Here is a 23,447-nt window from a genome sequence, read left to right as displayed (position 1 = left end):
AATATCTTGGAATAAAGAGAATTTTTCAGAGTATGAAATGTTTCATTAGGATAAACATTAGAACTTAGTGTTGCCACTTTTAATACAATATTTTCAAAAATATCTTCCGGAGTTTTAAGCTAAGCATAAAAAAAGGAGACAAAAAAAAAAGAGACTGAAGGGATGAGAGAACACAAGAAATAAATAGCACTTTTATAAATTCAGTTAGTTCAAGCAATCTGAAATGTGGTATTTTGTCCCTAATTCTTCAAGATTAGTATACATGCATGTTTTTGACAATGTACTTAGGAGATATGGGATCTGGAAGAAGTGAAACAGTAATGAATTAATAGGAATGGGCCTTGCTTTATGTGGTCTTTTAAAACTGTATTACAAAATACACAAATTGCACTATTCAATGCTCCGCTTTCTTACCAAGCTTAAAGTGTTAAAATTAACCACAGGATTCAAGGAAACTTCTGGACTTGAAGTATAAGCACAAAAAGTGACTTTCATTATTTGCTTCAAGAATGGAGGCATTTATCTGAAATTCTGGGGAGATCTTGTTTGCATTCTCTGGTAGGACTAGATGCACCATAGCCCAGAAAGTTTAAAAGCAAAAAACCAAAAGCAATAACAACAACAACAAAATAACTTACATGTTTGTTTTGACAGTCATCTTCTCCTAATAAAAGTGCAGGTAGTTATATGACTGATTCAGTGTCCTGAACTGTAGAAAAGAAAACAACTGCAGAACAGCTGCCACTGAATTTGGTGGGATTTCAACCAAGAAATACTATTGACATTCATAAAACCCACAAGAAAGGGCATTCAAAGGCATACAAGGGCATTCAAGGACATACAAGGCATTCAACAACCTCTGCATTCTTGTATCTTTACCACCTTCCATTCTCTTTGCCATAAAGGACTAAAAATATTTCAGCAAAATATGTGAAAACAAGGTAGAATTTATCTATATGACCCATTATAACAATTTTTCATAGTTATGTTCTGTTACATTTCTGTATTTCATGTTACATTAATATAATAGAATTTTAGCATTTGATTACCCTGGTAAGATATGACCTTTGAATCATTTAAAAAAATTTCATATCAGATTAATGAAGACAAAGGCTTACACATTCAAAAGACAGCATGTAAACTCCTGATAGAACATGACAATTTTTTTTTTAATTTTTGCTTGTGTATGTTGCTAATGTTTGTTTGCCTTTCAATATTTTCCTCCAATTTTTCATTATGGAACTTGGAAAATTACCACATTATCACTCACTTTTTGAAGAAGTAAGTAAACCAGGCAGCATCGTAGTAGTAGTCAAATTTTAAACCGTTATCATACGAAGAGCTGTGATAAGAAACGATGATTGCCATTGGGGAGGATTACATGAGAAAACAAAATCAGAAACAGTGCAATGAAACCACTGGAATTGGATGGAGATCAAGAAAAATTCCTAGAGGAGATATTTTTCTAATGATTCAGCAATTGTCTCAAAGAAGTAGTGAAAGCCCCTTTACATTATGTAGTCAATGTTAAACTGGAAAAAAAAAGTATTACAAGGCGCTATGTGGGAAATAATTCCGTGATAGGTGGTGAGAGAATCTGGTTGTTTTTATTTTCACTTCCCCCGATGCAATGATTCAAGACTGGCTAGGAAGATGAAAGACTAATGGTGTTTAATGGATTGCTGAGATCTTGTTTGATTGCTACATGGTTGGTTTTTTTTCTTTCAGAAATTAAATAATTTAAGAAGAGAAGAAAAATACTGTTTTATAGCTTCTGGTTGTCTTTTTTCCTCTAGTCAGATTAATTTAAAAGGAGTGAATCAACACTCTCTCAGAGTCTGCACCACAGAAAAGAATCATCCATAATGCAGGTGGTAGAAAGGCAATGATGCAGCGTGCCTGCACTGGTGAATGAATTTCGGATGAAGACTTAGTGTATATTAACTTTCTGTTTCCCTTAATATTCTGTTGTAATTTGTCCTCTCTTGTATTTTTAATAAACTTCATAATACCTCTTAAGAATTTTTTAGGAAAAATTTCAGAGTGTCGGGAAAATCTGGAGATGACTGGTGGAAAAAAGATCATAGGTACTTTATTGCCTATGAAACTCTATAGCCCAATTCAAAATCCTCTCAGGACCCTTTCTCATTAAGGCAGCATATTTTCTGGAGCTCACAAAGGATCTGACATACCAGAGAGGGTATTCTGGCAGTATCTGGAATAGGGAAAAGGAAGGAAATGATTAGAGAAATCCAGGAATGCTCCACTGTGATACACACCAATATGTAAAAGGTCATATGTCATGTTTTGCCTTGGGCTTGTGCCATCTCTGTGTCTCTTGACTGTGAAAAGGGCAGATTGAAAGCAGCAGTTCCTGAATTTATTACCACAAGGAGCTATTTTTTTAGACTGAAAGGCTACTAATTACAGCATGCCTTGAAACCCATAATTCTTGTTGGTTTGGTTTGGTTTGGTTTGTTTTTTTTAATGAACAAGGTCAATCATTTCTCTTCTACCATCTGTTCCCCTCAGACTTTTTTCTTCCAATCCCAGCCTATGTCTTTGAGATCTGAGCAATATTTTTGGCATCTTCTGGTGTGTTTTCATATCTCTCTTGTCAGCCTAGCTATGTTTTCTTCTTTGATCTTAATCAGGGTAATGGATAATTCAATTATTTTCACAGCATCCTGGACTGCTAGATGTCTTCTGCTTTTTTTCAGTAGATGCTGTAAACTTGCTATCATTGTTTCTGGCCTTTTTCCATGCTAGGTCTGTTCAGCTGAACAGCATTGCTTCAAAAGGAGGATGAGGGGGAACTGTCTTGCTCTCTACAACTATCTGAAAGGTGGTTGTAGTCAGGTGGGTGTCAGTATCTTCTCCCAGGTAACAAGTGATAAGACAAGAGGAAGTGACCTCACATTGTACCAGGAGGGAGGATTAGAGTGCATATTGCGAAAAACTTCACTGAAAAGGTGGTCAAGCCTTGGAACAGGCTGACCAGGGAAGTGGTGAAATCACCATCCCTGGAAACATTCAAAAAGCATGTAGATGTGGTGCTTGGGGACATGATTTAGTGGTGGACCTGGCAGCATTAGGTTAATGGTTGGACTCAATGATCTTAGAGGTCTTTCCCAATCAAAATGATTCCATGATTATATGTCATTAGCAGCATCTAGATGTCTGCCTAAGGCCAGACTATTTACAGGAAATGGCTGAAACAAGCTAGGAACTGAGTAAAGTAGATTACTTGAGAAGAAAATATCACTGGCAAAATAGCCACCCCTTCCCCTGTTGCGTTGCTCCTAAAGGTAGTGGCCTCCAGCAAGCTGGGCTCCATGTGCCACAAAGGGCACCAAATAGAGCCTTTGCCTTCCCCACTTTAGGAGCTGAACCTTGAAGAACCCACTTTGTTACATAAAGCTTTCAATCCTCAGCAATAGAACAGGCACAAGGTGAAATTCCAGCAATTACTATGGTTTCATGTCATGCTGGAGATCACAAAATGTTAGAAATAATAATGTTTGGAAGAAGTGCCCCTGTTGGCACTGTGTCTGTAGCATGCTGCAGTTGTGTCTGTTGTATTTGAGATTAGGAGTTAACATCACCACAGTTCATTTTTAACATCCATTAAACAGACATAATAGCACAGTACCCCCAGCACAGATGTGTTGCAAGGCTTAACTAATCATTGTGCTCTTGCAAAGTGCTTTGAGACCTCAAAATGAAATCTAGCATTAACAAGAAAAGTATTATAGTTATGCAGCAGTTGGGGAGCAAAATCTCGGAGAGGCTGTAAATCTGCTACCATTGTGTTTGCTGATAGGTCTGTCAGCTGAAGGAAAGACATGAATATTTAAACATTTATTTAATTATTAAACTGCAGGTCTACAAAAGCCATACTCATGACTCCACTGATGTCCTAAGTGAATTCTATCTGTACTGTGAATCCAGAGCTGTACAACTAGGGAAATTCACTTTTCTTAACATGCTGGAAACTCAAATGGCAACTGCGGAGAATCCAGTTCTCAATATTTCACCTCCATCCCTCTTCAGAAGAACAGCCAATCCCCTTCTACCAAGCAAAATAGTTCTTAGATGTTCTGGAAACAATATTAACCTCTTACAATTACTAACTGCAGGCAGGTTCAAAGTCCTACAAGTAGTTAAATTTTAAATTTCCTCTGTAATTTTCACATAAAGACTGTATTTTCCATTTGCTTCTTGCCTTCAGGCCCAACTCTGACACTTTTGGACTTCTCCCTTGGTGTTATATGTGTCCTCCAGACCCTCTTGGGTCTTGTATCTTGTGGACTGGAGTCAAAACTTCCTCTTCTGGTGGTTGATTACAGAGTTATGGGTGTCCTTAAGTGAAATACTCTCCTGAGACATCCTCAGCCCAGTACAGATGCATATGAGTCATTTCAGTTTAATGCATCTATGAGGCATCCCTCTTTATGGACAAAAGTGGTATGGTGTATGTAGTGCTTTGAATCTTGTTGATCACAAACTTGCTGCTTCCCATGCATCAATTCCCATCGGGTTTGTCAGGGTACAGTGATTTTCCAAGATACTGGGGTAAAGGGACATCATGGACTAACTGAAACCACAGAGGAAATGCCAGCTGCCAACATGGTGTTTATCAGTTCAACAAAGTCTGGTTCTGGATGTTGGCTATTTCTTCAGTCCAGTTAAAACTTTGGTAACAAATATGACCTCTTCAGTACATTTATTATTGAAAAGTCTTTTATTCACTGTAGTAATGTAAATAATCTTTTTCAAATAAACTGCTTGAAGAATTGGAAGCAAGAATTGGTACACGGAAAAAAAATTATCAGGGAATCCCCACTTCATAGGATTTGTCCGTATATTTAAATTAGATATTGCTAGTTTTGCATTCTGCTTTTAAAACTGTTTTGCCAGTTTATGGATAAAGTACAATTTCACATAACACTAAAATAACATCTTTTAGATACTGGCTATAGGACTAATTCGGAAAGTAAGAAATGCATTGTCTCACTGTTGTGCTTGGAAATATTCCTGAGGAGTCAAAGGAGCAGGCACATTTCAAGGGAAGAAACCTCCACAAGACGATAGGGATAAAGATTTTTTTATCAGTTAGAATTTCTTAGGGAAATAAACCAGCAGTTTTCATTAATAATACTAGAAGCAGTCAGAATCACACTGTCTGTCTAAAGATATGGTTAATAATTTTGAGGAAAAAAATTTGAGAGAAAGGAAAGAGAGAACAAGCAAAGATGGTTCTTAACACCATCTGTAATTTTTCCATCATCAAGGATTCAGACCTCTGCATCTTAAAATATTTTTAAAGAGTTAATATTTTCCAGTGCTTTTGTTTTGTATCTATCCCATTCTATTCTATTCTATTCTATTCTATTCTATTCTATTCTATTCTATTCTATTCTATTCTATTCTATTCTATTCTATTCTATTCTATTCTATTCTATTCTATTCTATTCTATTCTATTCTATTCTATTCTATTCTATACGTGTTATTTTGTTATGGTATGTTTTGTTTATGTTATGTTATAATAGAATCATAGAATGGTTTGGATTGGGAGGAATCTTAAAAATCATCTAGTTTCGACCCCACTGCCATGGACAGGGACACCTTCCACTAGACCAGGTTGCTCAGGGCCCCATCCAATCAGTAATTCTTATGTTTTGATGTAAGCGGATAGCTTAACTTTACATACTGTCAAGCTCTGAGAAACAGTGTTTGGAACTGTACTCTACGATTTGCAGCACAGAAATTGTTACGATCTCAGGAGTAACTTTTTTCTCAAGTTGTCACAAAATTGACACTGAACATTTGCGGGCATCTCACCACAGGAGAATGTGAGAATAGTGAGCATATCTTTTTTGATGAATAAGGTTACGCAAAGTTAAATGGGTGTTTTGAATTCCTAGGCTGTTCCTGCACGAAACTATGGCTTCTCTGGCACTATGTCTCAGATATTTAGGAAGATATTCTTTACTCAGATGGTAGTGAGGCACTGGAACTGGTTGCCCAGAGAAGTTGTGGATGTTCCATCCCTGGAAGTATCCAAGGCCAGGTTGGATGTGGTTCTGACCAATCTTGTCTAGTGGGTGGCACCCCTGCCCACGGCAAGGAGATGGAACTAGATGATCTATAAGATCCCTTCCGATCGTTCTATGAATTTATGACATAAATTAAATTATTGTCTAGATTTCAGAACTATGGATGGGACAACCTGTTTGTGCTGTTTGAAGAATGGTTCTTATGGACCTTTTTTTATCCTAGTGAATGTGTAGATGTCTCAAAGATGTATATGTATCTTTTTCTTCTGTCTACTCTAGTCTGAAACTGGGACTTGCCTGCTACTCTTATCAGTGAAGTCTGAGAGATCATGAGTGTTCGTGTCTCTGTTTTACTTGAGTGATCATGTATTGCCCACTGGATTCCATCTAGATAGAGTAGTTATAAACTCAACAGATTACTGCCAATTTTGTTATTCCTCTGTAAGTTATTCCAAATTCCTCAGAAAATTATTTGGAAATCAACAGTTTTACCCACTTGTTATTATTCTCAGCTAGGAGGACCCTCTAATTTAATACTCCAGCTAACATCCTTAGTCATAATCACTTCTTTTGTCTTCCATATTTATCTTGAGAATCTTTGGGGTTTTCTTCTGGCATATGCTGAAACTCACGTAACAGAAAGGAGAAAATGAGAGAGCCATGATTTGAGTTCCAGAGTAAATCAAGCAACAGTCATTAGAGCATTAGAAGAGATTTTGAAAGAAAGAATAATAAAAATTTAATAAGTGGTGTTAGTAAATGTAATGAAATGTCAACATGGATTCTCTAGAAATGGTCTTTTGCTAAACTAACTGGATACCTTTAGAAGTTTTTATTAAACTGGTTTATAGATAAATAGTTTTGATGTAGATACAGATAGAAATATAGACAGATATGGATAGATAAAATCTGTCTGACTTCAGTGAAACATCTGATATGCTTCTATAATGGAAATTCTCTGTTCAGCTGACAAAATGGGGGTTACTAGAAAAATGTGACATGAATATGGAGCTGAAAGCAAAGGGGTGAAATGTGAAAGGAGAAGCATCAAACAGGAAGGCAATGGTCATTTACTTCCTAATGGCACTAGTATTCAGCTCAATCTTCATCAATAGTGACTTAGTCATTAATTACCTTGGTCATTTGGTGGAAAATTAATGGAAATGAAAAAATGAACTAATGGAAATTAACAAGTGCTCAAAATTAGGAGCAACACTGGAAGTTTCAACTACAGGTAGAGTGATGACTCTTGATAATTGGAATAATATGATCTAGATACAACTGGAAGTAGAAAGTGCAGAGCCTTTAATGTAGGGACTAAAAACACAATAATTTTTAAACTATTTTTTCCTTAAAATATCTAAAGATATTTTTCATTGAATGACTTGAAGTCATCAGGAAACAAACTTACTTCAAAAGTAGTGGTGACAATGAAGAAAGAATTCGGGAGTTTGTTGAATCTGCACTGAGTAATACTCAGGAAACATTTTTCAGTGTTAAAAACACATTGATATAAACTAAGTTGTGTTGGAGAAAGAGATGGGAAAGTATGTCAAGGCATTTTAACTCCTGATAGATACAATGACTCAGATAAATTCAGGGCTTATGTAAATAAAGGGCTTCAAGGAAAAAAACAAAGGGAAGAGACAAAGTACCTCGTACTTGTACCAAAGTAGCAAAGTACCCAATGTCCATGACAAATCCTGTCTGGGAGAGCAGAACTAATATTTTTTTTTTAATTTCAATGACCTTCTTGAGAAATCCAAAACTTAAAAAAACTTTTAAAAAAACCCAACCAACCAAACAACACCCCCCCCCAACAGTTTAAAACAAGAAATGTACCTGAAAAATAAAAGCAAAGTGCAAGAAATTAAGAACTTGAACATGTTTTTCATGTTGATTGGCTGTGTTTTGATTTCTTGATTTTGAATACTCCTGTACTCATCAGAAAGATCGTCAGGGGAGTTTAGTCATCAGTAAAGGCTACCTGGACTATTTACACAAAAACTGTTCTATCAGAAAGCATCAATTTTCAGCAATGAAGGTCTGCAAATGCACCTGTTTTGATGAAATTTTTGACCGTCATGCAACTGTTCTCACAGAAAACAGCCTGGATGTAGTCTACTGTGGCAACCCCCATGAAATACTGGACTTTATCAGTGTCTACAGTTAGTTATATTGTCATATTGGATCCATGAGTCTTCTGAAGGCAGAGGTTTTGTTTGAGATATATGACTTTTTTATGGAGGACCTTAAAGTTCTGCCTTACTGTCGAGGACTCCTGTACCATTTCTCTCTGGTTCATAAAACTGATTCAAGAAAACTGTTGTAAGGCATTTTAGAGGACAAGCTAGAATTAGTTATTGCTGTAGTCCTCGGACTGTAGACATCAGATCAATCTGCAGGTGGTAGTGCCCTGGAGCTGCAGATGCAATAAGCCCTTGCAGCTACCTGATAGAGAGGCAAGAGTCTCCAAGCTCATGGCAAATACTGGTTTAGAAATATTGCTCAGTGGAATTTGTGAAAAGAAACTTCAAAATTTCCTTTTCTGTAAAGACAAGGCTTTTTAAAATATTTTGGTGACATACACTGTCAAATAATCTCCCTCTAATTATCAGGAGCTTATCCATCTTGACAGCAGAGGCTCACCAACCACAGCAACACACAACTTAATGCAAACTGATTTACTAATTTGGTAGCTTTCTCTGCATTGTACAGTACACAAAATTGATGCTCTCAGGTAGTGTCCTAGAAATGGTTATGTAGGAGTAAATGAAGGTCTGATTCATTTTGGTGCTAATACACTAATCAGAAGCATTTTTCAGGCCAGGAAGCTCAAGCCTCGAAGCTGAGATGACTTCAATAGTGAAGGTGGATGTAATGACCTTGTGCTGCAAGGTCGATTGCTTCAGTCATATCATCACTTTCAATTCTTCCTGATCCTTATCAAAGCTTTTTGATGCTGTGGAGCATGGGTCTCTTTTGAAACCCTCGTAATATCTTGTATGCCTGCTCCTGACATGGCTTTCATTGCCACTTCCACCTGCAATATTGTTTTGTAAGCATAAAACTAGTGTTTCCCAGAATATTTTCTGTGTGAACTGGGGAAACTTCTGGCCCTTTGCCTTGTCTGTAGGCATCTGCATACAAGGTTGTGCCTATGTGAGTTCGGCTTTGTGCCTCATATATTTCAATACATTTTTTTCAATTTCTGATTTATTTAGTCTTAATTCTACATTAAGAATCCATGAGCAAGGTAGGTTAGGGAGACCACTTGGACACAACATTCTCCAGCTGCTTCCTGGTGAATGTGGGGTCCCTAACTCACAGGTAATAAAACCTGAAGCAGTTACGATGCACTGAAGCATTATGAATGAATTGTGAAGACAAATGTATTCAACACTGTCATTTTCCATATTAGTATGTAACCTTTCTGTCAGACATCATTAACAGTACTAAATCAGTGCTGTCTAGAGGCTTCCTTTAAAATAAATACAATAACTTTACCAAGCCCCCAGACAACATCACCTCCATCTCCAGGTTTAAGGACCTTAACCTACTTGTACAGGTATCTTTCCCTAATATTCAAGTACTCAGGGGCCTTAAGAAATATGAAAGTAAAAAGACTGTTTTCTGGGAACAAATCACCCATGAGTGCCACAAATGTAATCAATTTGCATAATCATCAAATTGATTGTAAAAAAATAGTTACACAAATTAAGAAAGCCCAAATAATACATGAAGGGCATGGCCCTTAACAACATCACTGTTGTTAATCACGTAGTTGGACTTCAAAGTCCTTAAATAAAATGCATGCTAATTGGGATTTGGCCAGAACTCAGAACCCGACATCTGATCTTCCATAAACTAAACATCTTATGCATGCGAGATGTCCTCACTGGTCTGGGAAAGAGATCTTAAGACTGGAGTCCATTGCTAAAAAGCATTAGAAATAGTTTTTCTTCCTTGTGAGTGCAAGCTTGAATGATCAACATAACCTGGATATCTGATTTTAAGATGGTAGAAGCTAGGAAGTAGCTAGGACAGGTTCATCTAGAGTCACACAGCCATGAAATCTGAAGAGGACCTCTGAACATCACCTGTTCAAACCCCCATGCATGGCGGGACTGGTTTAGATCTGCCCTGAACTTTTTTTATGTATATCTCTGGATCTTGACTATTGCCTCCTGTTGTGAGCTTTCAGGCTGTTTGAGGCAAGAGATCATAGGTGCTGATTTTCTTCCCCATCTCTAGCAGCTAAACTTTGATTTATTTATTTTAGGTTAGGAGGTAATATTCTTTAGTGACTGCGAATGCAACAATTAATATCAAATTGGATAAGTTTTGCAATGAAAGAGTAAGATTTGACAAGGCTCCGGCTTCCCCAGGTGATGATAGGTTGTTCCAGCACAACAGTCACCACTTCACCCTGCAGAAGGTGAGATATGGTGGTAGGTTTTGCTAGACTGAGCTGGAGCAAGGCTCAGATTTGACCTGGCATAACCCTAAGCCCAGTGGCAAAGTGTGAAACTGTGAGCTGAGCTTGTCTGCTCAAACGAAGCAGGGAGGTGGAGCAGCTGCCCAGCTCCCCATGAAGCAACGACATAGTATAGAAGGTTTAACCGCCAAAAAACACGGTCACAGCCCCCTGGATGCCTCTCTGCCTTCCAAAATATGCATCAGTATCTGTTGTGAGGTGCCTCCCTGGGTCCAGCAAGGCTGTGTTGATCTGCCCGAGGTGTGAGCACGGTGAGCTCCCACCTGCCTGCAAAGAGTCAGCTCAGGCACTCACTGTGTGCCCTTTCTGATTCCTCTGACTAAGTGAGGATGCAGCAGAGTATCGTAGTGCCGGTTCTCACCAATGCATGTGCAGAGAAAAGCCAGTCTGGCATTCAACTTTTATTGTACGTCAGGGATCGTGTCAGTTCCTCTGACATTATATTTACCCCCAAATTCACATGAAAATCTTAAAGTTTGTCCCCCTCTCCTCAGAAGGATTTTGTAAGATTTTTTTCTGGATTGCATTTGATTTTATTGAGATGTTCTTTTAATTGTGACCTTGTAACAATTAATTGTGACCATTATTCAAGCCATAACTATTCTATAATTCATTGTCATAGTGTACTGTTCCATGAGTCTGTATACCACTAGCAATTTACAGAGTCTGGTGTTAATAAAAATACTGAATAGGACAAGCACTAGTCCATTAAAGATCTCATTAGGGAAGTCCATCATTGATCTCTCCTTACCAACTAAACTCAAAATATGGAAGATGAGTCAGATTTTAACCTAAACAGTTGAGTTCCCTTGGTTTAAGCTAGTGACTGTTTAAAAAGCCCCAAAACATCAGACAATACAAAGTCTTGGATAAATTAGTGTGTATGGTAGCATAAACTATATGAAAAATATTTTATTGACCAGATATGCAATTATGCAAAAAAAAAAAAATCAAGAATTTTGTAACTCCAACCTTTCAAAAATGTTTGCATTGTCTTTAGATTCTGATTTGCTTACCAGAATAGCTCTTTTCTTCAAACTTTACTTAATGTTACTATACTGCTTGGTTTTTTTTTCTTTTCCCTCTCTGGGAGGCAGGTCCTTGTTGTCGGGTTTCGGGGGCTTGGTGGGAAGCCAGCTCGAAACTTGCACACTGATCTATAACTTTATAGTTTTGCAGCCTGTGTTTTAGACATCCTCTAGAAATCCTCTGCCAGTTTATTAGCATTCATTAAAACCAGTGATTTATGATTCAGAGATCCTTGCGCAATTCAACTAGGATTCTAGGATTTTAGTTATCCAACCTGTTTATTGTAAATATATAGCTTTAGCCACTGTTATCTTTCAAGTTTCTTCGGATTTTTCTACAAATTACTATATTACTACCTATTTTGTTAGTTGTTCTTGGGTCTACTGTAAGTATTGAAAGAAATTTCCACTGACACATTTCTCCCTTTTTGACTCCTTTATTTATTATTATGTCATCTTTAATATTCTGTATGAGAATGAAATTCAACTCTGGTTAATAGAGCAAAGCACTGCACAGATAATCACTATGCAGAAATGCTCTTTTTAAAAGTAAAAACTACTAGAGCTATTGGACATTTGGGTTTTTTTCCTGTCTCTTCACCCTCTGGCTTGGTAAACTTTAAGTAATATGAGATTCTAGAAAAATTTAGAAGGGGCTATGGATATAACTTAAAAGCTCTGATTTTTATTTAACCTCACTTGTTAATCGAGATGGAATGTAGCATGAAACAGGCATCAAGTTAGGCTTGAAATCAACAGAACAAGTTCTCATGGGAGACGGGTAAAGGATGAGGACATCATAGAAATTAGTTTTGCTACTTGTAGCCTCTTGAAAAAAGTAAAACATAAACAAAGCTTCAGGCTCTGACTACAGGAGTTGGATACCCCAGCAATAAGAGCAGATATAAATACAGGAAATTGAAACAGAGCTAAGGCAAAAAAAAAAAAAAAAACTAGCTCACTCATTCTTAGCTGTATTGGTTATTCAGGATTAATGGGATTAAATAACCTTAAATATGTCAGTCATTAACACCAGCAGTGGGAGAGCACTGAGTAGAACTGTAGTATTTTTAAGATACTTTTTAAAACCTAATGTATAGAACAAAGGTGCTCACTTTTTCATAATAATCAAGAAAATACATTCTGTGAGAACGGGAAAGAGTATCTTTCATGCTACAGTTGCTAAGAAGGCATTATGCTGCTCTGCATATTTCTTATTTCTCCTTGAGGCATTTCCAGATCTTTTGGTATTTTTTAGATGATGGATAAATCAGACACATGCTTATATCATCACTTATGCTTTTAAAAAACATGTAATTGCATAATTGTCCTCTAAACTACTGTTACTAACCTGTTTGGGCAATAGAGTATAGTCTGTACAGGTCATTATCACTCTAACTTCTGCACAAATTTTATGTAAAGTGGATAACAGCTAAGTTGTATATAGTAGATAAGTACAGAGAGCAGGAAGGATCAGCCTGACCCTGAGTAGATAAAACTTCGAGGACTCTTAAGAAGGAAGTGTTTGAACTGCAGAGCACCAGTCCACATGCACGCAAAGCTCACATTAATCCAATAAACAACCTGGTCTACTTTTAAAAAATCTGCTAAAAGTGAAGAAGTAGTTATGGGCTACTGCCAATAAGTATTCTGAGTGAGTATCAGCTCTGCCGTGCTGTGGCTAGTTCAAAAGCTTTGTAACTAGGCTTTGCATTGAGAGAGAAATCAGTGTTGGAAAACAAAGCAGTGCTGATTCTTTTGTCTTTACCACATTGATCCTGGCAGGAGAAACCTCACAAACAGCATATGTGCCAGCTCTTTTTTTCAGGAATCACAGACGCCTGTTTGATTTTTAGAAATTTCTTTTTTCCTTCGATATTTGAGATATTTTAGACAGCTGAAGGCAAACCACCCACAACATGCACTGCTCATTATTATTTCCCAAAAGAAGCATTATCAGAAAGCAAATGTACCAAAATATTTATTTGGTACGTTGATTCTGTAGCAGGAAGAATGTAGCACAGGATTTTCCTTCTAGGTTTCTGGGCTCTCACACATGCTCAATGATATACTATAATGTCATTGGTTGAGGGATCATGTGACACGATTTAAACACTGTATTTAAACTGATACCCTTTGTAATGAACTTAATTCTGCTCTCGTACTCCTTGGTGTGAGTAGTGGGGTTCGTGCAACAACAAGCACCTCATGATTCAAGGTACCAAAACACCGACCTCACAGAGCCTGACAAAAATATGTCAGAAAAATGCTTGCTGAGATCAGTAAAACTTTAATAGTTATTCAAATTACAGTTTGCGTGTCATTTTCAAAAAACTCTTTTTTTTTCCCTAAAATAGATCAAGAATTTGAAAAAAAAGACATAGAAATGTCTAAAAATCATCCAGTCATACTTTAAGTTTTGTTTATCAAGCACGTCTTTGTCCATTTCTCTTGAGTCTTTTATGATAAAATTGTTCTTGTTCTTACAAACAACCTTTAACCAAATCTCTCCTTGAAAAGCACATCGTCGGTGATGTACTTCCCAGGTACTCTACAAAGAAAGATATTTACATATATTAAAACTGAAGTGTTAAAAAACTGAAAACAGTAGTGCAATCCAGTTTTTAATCCAGTTTCCAAAGAAAATATCATTTTGGCAGGCTCCAAAGGGTGTTTCACTGTATTCCCTCTGTACAACGTTGTGATAATGTTGCGCAGTCAGCAGGAAGCTCATTTATTGCAGATAAGTGATCTATGCTTGATTAGTTTTTCTCTTAAGTTTAATAGTGTCAGAAGATATCCATTGAACTATAACAGCTTCTTTAATATAAGGACAGTGACATAAATCTAAAAACTCAAGATGAAAAGAACCTGCTCTCTTCCCAGATGAAATTAAACATGTTTTGAATTGCAGCTGGACTAGCTGCAGAGCAAATAAAGTCCTTTTATATGTTTTGAATAAATTAATATATCCCAATAATAGCTAGTGAGTTGTGTTTGACCAATTTTTTCCTACAGATGTACATGTTTAAACACACATAATTTGAAACAGGGTAGATCACCAAAGATGTAAGATTTTATATGTTATTCTTCTGTATGTGCCATGGTGCAATGATCCATATTGAAAATGAGACAGCTACTGAATAGTACTACTGTTAAAAGATTTATCCCTTTTTTAATGGAGTGGTGAACAAATGCACATGCAAGTGCTCTGAGCAGCATGGTCTCCGTAATGTGGAATTTTATGGTCCTCAACACCCAGGAAGACCAGACTACTTATCTGTCCCACAAGAAGCCACAGATCTGTTTCTCACAAACTTAACTTATGTAAATAAACATACTTCATCCAGGAAGGGTGAGAGAAGTGGAGGTAAGAAAAAGAAGCCACATTTTGTTCTTTTTGTTGTGCAACTTTTTCCGTGCACTGAAAACTCCTGGCAGGAAGAAAACATTCAAGTTAAAATAGAAACCAGAAAAAAAAAGCCTATTTGTCATCTAAGACCGCCAAAGAATGTGTCTGGGAGGTTTTAGTATCACCCCTCAGCCATCAGTACTATTCTCTGATCGTAGAATCATAGAATCATAGAATCATAGAATCAGCTGGGTTGGAAGGGACCTCCAAGATCATCAAGTCCAACCCTTGATCCAAGACCACTGTGGTTACTAGACCATGGCACTAAGTGCCACATCCAGTTTCATCTTAAAAACCTCCAGGGATGGAGAATCCACCACTTCTCTGGGCAGCACATTCCAATGTCTGATTACTCTCTCTGTAAAGAATTTCTTCCTAATATCTAACCTAAACTTCCCCTGGCACAGCTTAAGACCATGCCCTCTTGTCTTGCTGATAGCTGCCTGGGAGAAGAGACCAACCCCCACCTGGCTACAACCTCCTTTCAGGGAGTTGTAGAGAGTGATGAGGTCTCCCCTGAGCCTCCTCTTCTCCAGGCTGAATAGCCCCAGCTCCCTCAGCCTCTCCTCATAGGACTTGTGCTTGAGTCCCTTCCCCAGCCTTGTTGCTCTTCTCTGGACCTGCTCCAGCACCTCAATATCCTTCCTGAACTGAGGGGCCCAGAACTGGACACAGCACTCGAGGTGTGGCCTCACCAGCACTGAGTACAGGGGAAGAAGCAAGCATAAACAAGTTCAGCTCTTGGAGGGCTAAGGGCATACGACCATCCCCAAGACTCACATCATGTGCCTGAGAGAATAGATGCTTCTTGAACTCTGTCAGGCTCAGTGCTGGGACCAGTTCCCTGGGGAACCTGTTCCAGCACCCACCCTGGGATCTCTAAAAGACTCGTCATACTGAGTAGGCTCTGAGGCTGTCTCCAGCACAGCTTCAAACTTTGTCCTGCATCCCATTGGCACAGTCCCCTTTCATTCACTTGACAACTCATACCATGTCAAAGGGTAGCAATCTTTCCACTCTGATGACAAAAAGACTGGAAACTGATTGTGCTTGGAGAATTTGTTCCTGCACAACAAGGGTGATAAACTGGAAGACTAAACTCCCTGTATTGTTCAGAGTGTATTCTTAACCAGCTTTCTTTTAAAGCATAATAAAGACAGTCACTTCCATATACTCTAAAGTTCCTGGAAGAGAATCAGCTTTTAACAGGTCTTAATTTTATCTTTTTTCCCTTAAATAAAATAAATCTATGACTCTTGCAGACTGTTCTGACATTACCGAGTTTCCTGTAGGGCATGGTTCACTAGTTAGCTAAAATCTATACAGGCTGGTGTTTCTCAAGTATTACTTTAGGAATGCCAATAATCACCCCTCACATGAATCAAAAACCTCAAATGATGAGGAATGCAAGTGTTTTTTCAAGCATCACAAAGAACTGGGTGAGAAGGTGTTAAAAGTGTTAACCAATATTCTAGGGTGTGATCAGATCACCTGCCTCTTTTGTGGAACTGTGCAGCTTCAGCAACACCTACAGTTTCCCAATGGGAATGGCAAGTATCAGAGTGATTGCAAATCTAAGTGAAAATTAACCAGCAGCTCAATTTCTTGGCAAAAAATTAGAACACCCTTCAAGTGTAAAAATTTTCCAGATCTTCAATATTAAGTTAAAAATTAATTTAACATGTTATGCTTCATGTGTTACCTTAAATGGAAGTACTCGACTGTCACAGAATCATTAGCTGTAACAATAAAGCTTCATTTTGGCAGCACTGTCTCTGACATTATACTTCTGTGTGGGATGGCATTTTGTTTTACTTGAAGAAATAAAATATTCCATTAATTCATCACCCAACTAATGCAAATACTTTTAACGGTTTATTTCTAACATGGTTTTGTGGAGTTATTTGTGGAGACAATGTTCCCCTTTTATTTCTTAATTGCATTTCTTCAGGAGTTGGGAAAAATGTGTGGACAAATTTGAGATAAAAAACAGGAGTGAATTGTAGCAATCTACTGGTGAATTCAGCAGATATATGTTTATTCTAATTATGTCACTCTAAAATATCCCATGACTTTCCTAAGTAAGAAGTCAAAACTCTCATCAGATGAGGTCAATAAAAAAACTCAGTACTTTCAGTGTCCTAAGTTAGAACTATGTGTATTTCTGCTTCTTGACTACAGAATACTTACTGAATATTTTACCTACAGGTCAGCAAATTGCATAAATTGTAGAAGTGCAACAGTGACAATTCATGAATAACTGTTTATGGTAAATAAATGGAAATTAATTCCATGCTGAATAAAATGATGGTTACATGAAACAAGGTTCTAAAAGAATTTAAATTTTCTTCAGAAAATTCATACGAAGATCCGAATCAATTTAGCAAGAAAAAATAGGAGTTTCCTTACTAGGTAGTTGTATTAACTACAGGCTCTAGAAAAAGCCTGAGAAGAGTGTGTATGGGAACTGGAACGATTTATGACAAATGTGAACCATAAGCACACAGAATAAAAACAAAGCAGATTTCATTATTAGATAGATTTTCCTGCTCTCCTTTAAAATTACATAGAAATTGCTCTTCAGACCTTATTTGTCTTCCAATATACATCTACTGGAGTCCTTCCTTGAGATTTTAGCATAAGGCAAAAAACAAAAAAAGAAATTTCAGTCCAGCTGTGATTTCTAAGAAGATCAGAGGTGTTACATCTTTTACCTACCAAGTTACAGAGATTATTTTGTAAGTATGTTCTATGGAACATTGTGAGACAGTATCAATAGCAAGCAAAGGAAGAAATGCAAGTAAAGACATGACTTGTTTTTTCCAAACCTGTTATCTCAAGAATGAAGCCTATTAGATACTAAATTTGCAGATCTGGAGTCTGGAGCTTTCCGTGCTGGAGTAAATCTGTACTAGCATATTTCTTGTAAGGCAAATTATAACAGTTCAAGGCTAACAGAGGGGAGGAAAGAATTAGATCCACTACATGAAAGTGACATATCACATTTGCATATACATGTATGTTATTAATTTCAGTCTTGGATATCAGGCACAAGTTTACATACGTTTGTATTGTTTTCCCTGTTCAAAGTACACAAATAGAGCATTATAAATACATGCAATCAATCTGTGAAATACAAACATTTGTAAAATATCTACAGAATTATACATACATGTGTGTATGGATTTATGCATAGAGGATATTTAAATGCATAGCTGTATGAATATGTTTTCTTGTGCTTTTAGAGATCTATTGCATATGGTTGATAGATAAGTGGTATGTAAATCACAGGCATTTATGTTCATGGCAGATACACAGAAATTATATACATATATTTGTGTACATATGCAGATGATGGCATAGGCCTCTTCCCTTGCCTTCTGAGGCAGTTTGCTAACTGCTAGAGAGAACCACACAGCTCTTAATAGCTGAGGTACAGCTTCATAATCTATAATATTTTAAATTGCATACGTACCTTATTATATGCTGTATTGAACAGGGGAGGACTGCTGTCAGATTTCAAACAGACCTCTCTCTGTTTTGTCCCTGGCTTGTAGGCTCTGATTGATAAACTTAAGCTTTTAAAATAAACAGTAAATGAGATCAAATATATCATTCCAATGCACTCACAGTCACTCAGCTGTGCATTTCTAATGGTTTTACATGCTGGTAAACTGTCTTTTAGTTGCAGTAGTTTACAAGTGACTCAACCAAAGATGCCTAGACCTCGAAGGCTGTCAGTTTGTACATCAGTGGCCTCTAAAGCTGTATTTCAGCCTATAAACTCTTCTTTAGAGAGCAACAGAGAATCAAGCTTAGCTTTCAAAAATAATGGTAGAAAAACCTGCCCAGGGCCCATGCTATACAAGTGGGAAACTGATAAAATTGCAAAGATTATTCCTGTCACTAAGATAATAATCTAAAATGAAAATTCAGCTCACTGGAGAACTACATAGGCTATAATTTTGCAGTCTCATTCAGATGTTTTCTGTTAAAAAGAGTGAACCTAACAGGCATTTGTACTAATGCTACTTTGCGCTTTATGAAGGGCAGAGGTTCTTAATCTAGGACTAAATGACATTTCCACACATTTTAAGGTCCCTTAACAGATATAAGGAATCTTACAGATATGAGGAGTGGTTTAAGGAAGATTTAATATAAATGAACAGTTGCCTCAGTATTTTTCCAGAATAGCTTGTCTGACTTATAGCTATATTTATTTATAAAGGGAAAATTGGTTTCCAGGTTCATGTTCGTGGCTAGGCTTCGCGAACAAAGATCTGGGAAAGGTCTCTACCCACGTTTGTTACAAGCACACTGGTGGCTAAAAAGGCCAATACGAGACAGGCATATCCGATTGCAAAAGGCACAACAGAAAGACTCCTTAGGTGGTATATTCTGCAGGGTACGATTCTTTTTGCGTTGCCTTTTCTCCTCAAGGGTGATCCTGCGTGCGTTCTCAAAGGCATCAGCAGCATCAGGTTTACAAGTATGTTGGCATTAAATACACAAACGCAGATACAGAGAAGAGTATCAACTTTGATTCCTCCAATTCACACAAAGTGCATTTTCTAATTATAGGCAAATTGATCTAGTTCAGAGCACAGAAATTTTGCTCACAAAATATGTGAGGGAGTAGGAGCATTTTCCTGAGTTTTATTTTCTACTATAGATGATTTCATTATTTTTCTAGCAATTGTATATGCTAATGTTTATCTGAGCACACTGGACTCCTAAGGACTAATGACTTGTTAATCAACCTCAGAAAGCTAAATTATCAAGGAGGAAGAGAAATAATGCTAAGAGTATTTTTTTTAGACAATCAGGAACTATTTAGGGAAATCACAGAGGCAACTTAGCATAGAAAAGAAAAGAAAGGTTTGCCAGCATTGCTTTGCAAAAACAATGGCCTCTGACCCATTAGGAGTTTTTGTGTGAGTATTTTTCTATCTAGTGCATCCTCAAGAAGGCCACTGGAAAATTCTGGCTTTCATAATTTTCAGAACAATCTGAAAGTGCTCAGGTTTGTGTCCAAAATGAGCCGAAGAAATTATTGCTTAAGTATTAGAATAGAATTATTGGACCTCTTTAGCTACAGTAGACCAATAGACCTTGGCCATAGACCTGCTTCTTACCAGGTTCCTGCAGCTGTGGCATCCAGACGCAGACATGCTGGTATGAGTAGAGTTAGAAGGGGATGCACTCCCACTGGTACTCAACATTTCTGAGAGACAATGAATTACACCCATGCTCTGAGACCCACATCTGTGTTCAGAAGCAAAAGTACTTTTTTTTTTTTCTCACACTGTGCAAAGCCCCCACTTCATATCAGTTGTGTCAGTTTCCCATTTTTGACTTGCCCTCCCTTTGAAAGGCTGAGGTCCGTTGCCTGGTGCAGATATGAAGAAGAAACATTTCTCTGAAGCAGTCCTTAAGCATGCTATCCTTTTACAGAATGAAAATATTTTGGCCTCCAGCTTCAGCTGCAAGTCCAGCATAGTGCCAGAGGCCACCACAGGACTTTGGAGGAAGAAAGTAGGTCTTACCTGTTGCTTTTCTTACACTTTGGTAGTTCACAGTGATGCATAGGACAGCTGGACCCTGAAGTCTGACTGAGAGAGTTTTTAAACAAATTGAAAGCAAGATAGATGTGACCTTTTAAAGGGAGTTCATAAAAAAGGTGGAAAGCAACTTTTTACATGGGCAGATAGTTATAGAACAAGAGGGTATTCGTTTTAAAATAATAGAGAGGAGATTTAAGTTTTAGGAAGAAATTCTATACCGTGTGGGTGGTGAGGCATTGGCAGAGGCTGCCCAGGATGCCACATGCCTGAAAGTGTTTAACTTCAGGCTGGATGGGCCTTGGAGCAACCTGGTCTAGTGGAAGGTGTCCCTGCCCATGGCAGAGGGTTTGGAACTAGATGATCACTAAGATCCCTTCCAACCCAAAACATACTGTGTTTCTATGATTCTATAATGATTCTGTGATTCCATGATGCTATGACATATGACAGTAGAGATGGCTCACAAATCTCCAAACATTCTGTGTTTCTACGATTCTATAATGATTCTGTGATTGCATGATGCTATGACATATGACAGTAGAGATGGCTCACAAATCTCCCTGTACCTAACAACCAGCCTAAAGCAAACGATCTAACCCAAAAATAGTCCTATTTGGTATCCCTGGACAATGCCTTTGCAATCCTTCACATTTCAGGAAAGAACTCATTTTTATAATAATTGAAAACAAATAAATGAATGGACTTTCTACTACCCTATCTGCTGGTAAGCATGCATGTATACTCCTGCAAGCATATTTCTCAGTCTTTTTTTCTATATAGAAATAAAAAATAAAAGAGAAAGGGAGGAGAATCAGTTAAATGTAAAGCTTGAGAAAGATAAACCTCTGAGCAATCACTCTTTTGCTCTTAATGTTTCTCTTAAATGAAGAGAAGCTGTCATTTCTTTCTTTCTACTCCTCTACTTATAACCCACGTATGTTATATCAACTTCTCTTCCTACTCTGCCACTTTCCAAACCAGCAGCAGCCCCATGTTCCTCCCAGCTGGTACAGATAAATCTCTTTCCTTTTTACTTAAAGAAGTAAAAAGTATTCTCTTCTATTTTCCATTTAAGACCAAGATCAATCTAGATAGAAAATCACATCAAAATTGAAGAAACTTTATAACATTATTTTCCCACGTGAATTTTTAATAGGTATTCCGTCTTGTCATGGGAAGAATGACTTTTCATTCTCTCTTTGCACTTCATTGAAACAAACAGCCAAAAGCAAAGAACTTTAGTCTATATATGCATATACCTATACCATTTCTAAATATAGAACAGATCAAAAATAAGAATACTGCTTGAAGACAGCTTAGTGGGTATGAGGAAAGTTTGAAGTATAAAGAAATACATGTTAGGTACATAAAACAATTTGTTTATAACCAGATCAGTAATTATAAAGAACATGTACTTTTGAAAACCTAAAATTTAATTCTATTTTCTTTTGCAGCTTTTTACTATTTACTGAATGATCCATTGTGCACCAGGCACATTGCTTTGCTAATTTACTGCATAGACTCAGAGCTCATCTATTCCTCCCAACCAAATAACAAATTCCCAAGGAAGTGCATGGAACAGGGTTGATTTCAACTAAGTGCTAGCCCCTAGTTAGACTACTGAGAGAAATGAGAGGAAATACCAGTGACCTGAGATTTGGTCTCTCAGGTCTTAAAGGATAGGAAAAGCAGAAGCAATAGCAGAAACTGGTGGCTTAACACCCTTTTTTTGGAAGCCATTCTCCTGGCTCCTCATCTTAAGAGAGGCCCCTAACAGAGAGATGGAAAAGCAAGATCCTTGGGGCTGATAAGAAAGGGGACAAGAGTATAGGTGACTGTCAGGTGAGATATAGCAGGGATCTGGTCCAGGCCACTGAGCTAGGCTGGGTAGGACACAGAAAAACAAGGATCAGAATGTCAGGACATTCTTATTGCAAAAAAGTGCCCACCACAAATGGTCCATTAAGCCATCACGCAGTCTCTTCTCTGCTCACTTGTCCATTTTTAGAAATTTAATGGCCTGATTTGGAGGAGGACGTGTTTCACCCAGCCTACCTGGTCATCAGGAATCTCTTGGGATGTAAGCTGACATTCTTCTAAAACTGAACCTTTACTCTTCTGGGTGAAGGATCCAACAGCTAGTCTAGTGGAATATTCACTAGTCATATTAAAGAGTTATCTGTTTAATCCCATATTATAATGAATAAGAAGAGGTAAGTGCCTGTTTTTCCAGAACAAGCTCTTCTGAGCACATTGCTGTATTCTAAGGTTGAACAGTCTTGGAAAATTAGGCAGACAGCATTGCTGAGGCAGGTCCTAGACACCTGCAGATAGGCTTAATTTAGATCTCTGTGTCTACTAACAGTTATATTTTCTCTAGATGTTCCTCTCCACCAACAGAAAAGATACAGTCTCTTCTGTATTTTGGTAATAGCATCTGGCTTCATATTAATTCACTGTAGCTGCCTCATCTTGCCAGCTTTCCTCAGCTTTTAATCCATTTTCACAGGTATCAACAGGTGGTATAAGTGACCCTTTAGAAAAACCTTTTCTGAAAACGACTATTGTCTGTGACTTAAAATAATACCTTTCCAAAAATTATTATTTATGAAACCATAGCTACATGACTGCACTGAAGTTGCTGGCTGAACTTCTTATACCATTTTTTCCCTTTAATTTACAGCACAGGGATAGAGGGAATGGACACAAGCAGAGATTTGAAGAAAAACATTGAGATGAGGAAGAGTGGGTAGTGAGAAAGATTTGAACCTACATCTCAGGCATTGTCCTTTCCATCTATACTCTTGTTCAAACACGTGGTAGACAACTGTGTTTTTTTTATGGACTCTGAGAGGTGTTTAGCAGCATGCATTTGCCTGTGAGTT

General features: G+C 37.5%; 2 long non-coding RNA genes across 2 annotated transcripts in view; one reads left to right on the top strand and one right to left on the bottom strand.

Moving 5' to 3' along the window:
• LOC135406577 (uncharacterized) overlaps positions 1-23,447 on the bottom strand; it is a 110,084-nt gene that overhangs the window by 5,251 nt on the left and 81,386 nt on the right. The window contains exon 4 of the long non-coding RNA XR_010426350.1: positions 639-709. This is a non-coding gene — a long non-coding RNA (uncharacterized LOC135406577). The remainder of the gene's footprint in view (positions 1-638; positions 710-23,447) is intronic.
• Positions 21,058-23,393, top strand: LOC135406578 (uncharacterized). Its single transcript, XR_010426351.1, has 2 exons — positions 21,058-21,286; positions 23,246-23,393. It is a non-coding gene; the product is annotated as an uncharacterized LOC135406578 (long non-coding RNA).

Source organism: Pseudopipra pipra, chromosome Z (assembly GCF_036250125.1).
Source record: "Pseudopipra pipra isolate bDixPip1 chromosome Z, bDixPip1.hap1, whole genome shotgun sequence".
In the NCBI taxonomy this organism is placed as follows: Eukaryota; Metazoa; Chordata; class Aves; order Passeriformes; family Pipridae; genus Pseudopipra; species Pseudopipra pipra.
The sequence above is the reverse complement of the archived record's forward strand: the minus strand, read 5'-3'. Positions and strand labels throughout refer to the sequence as shown.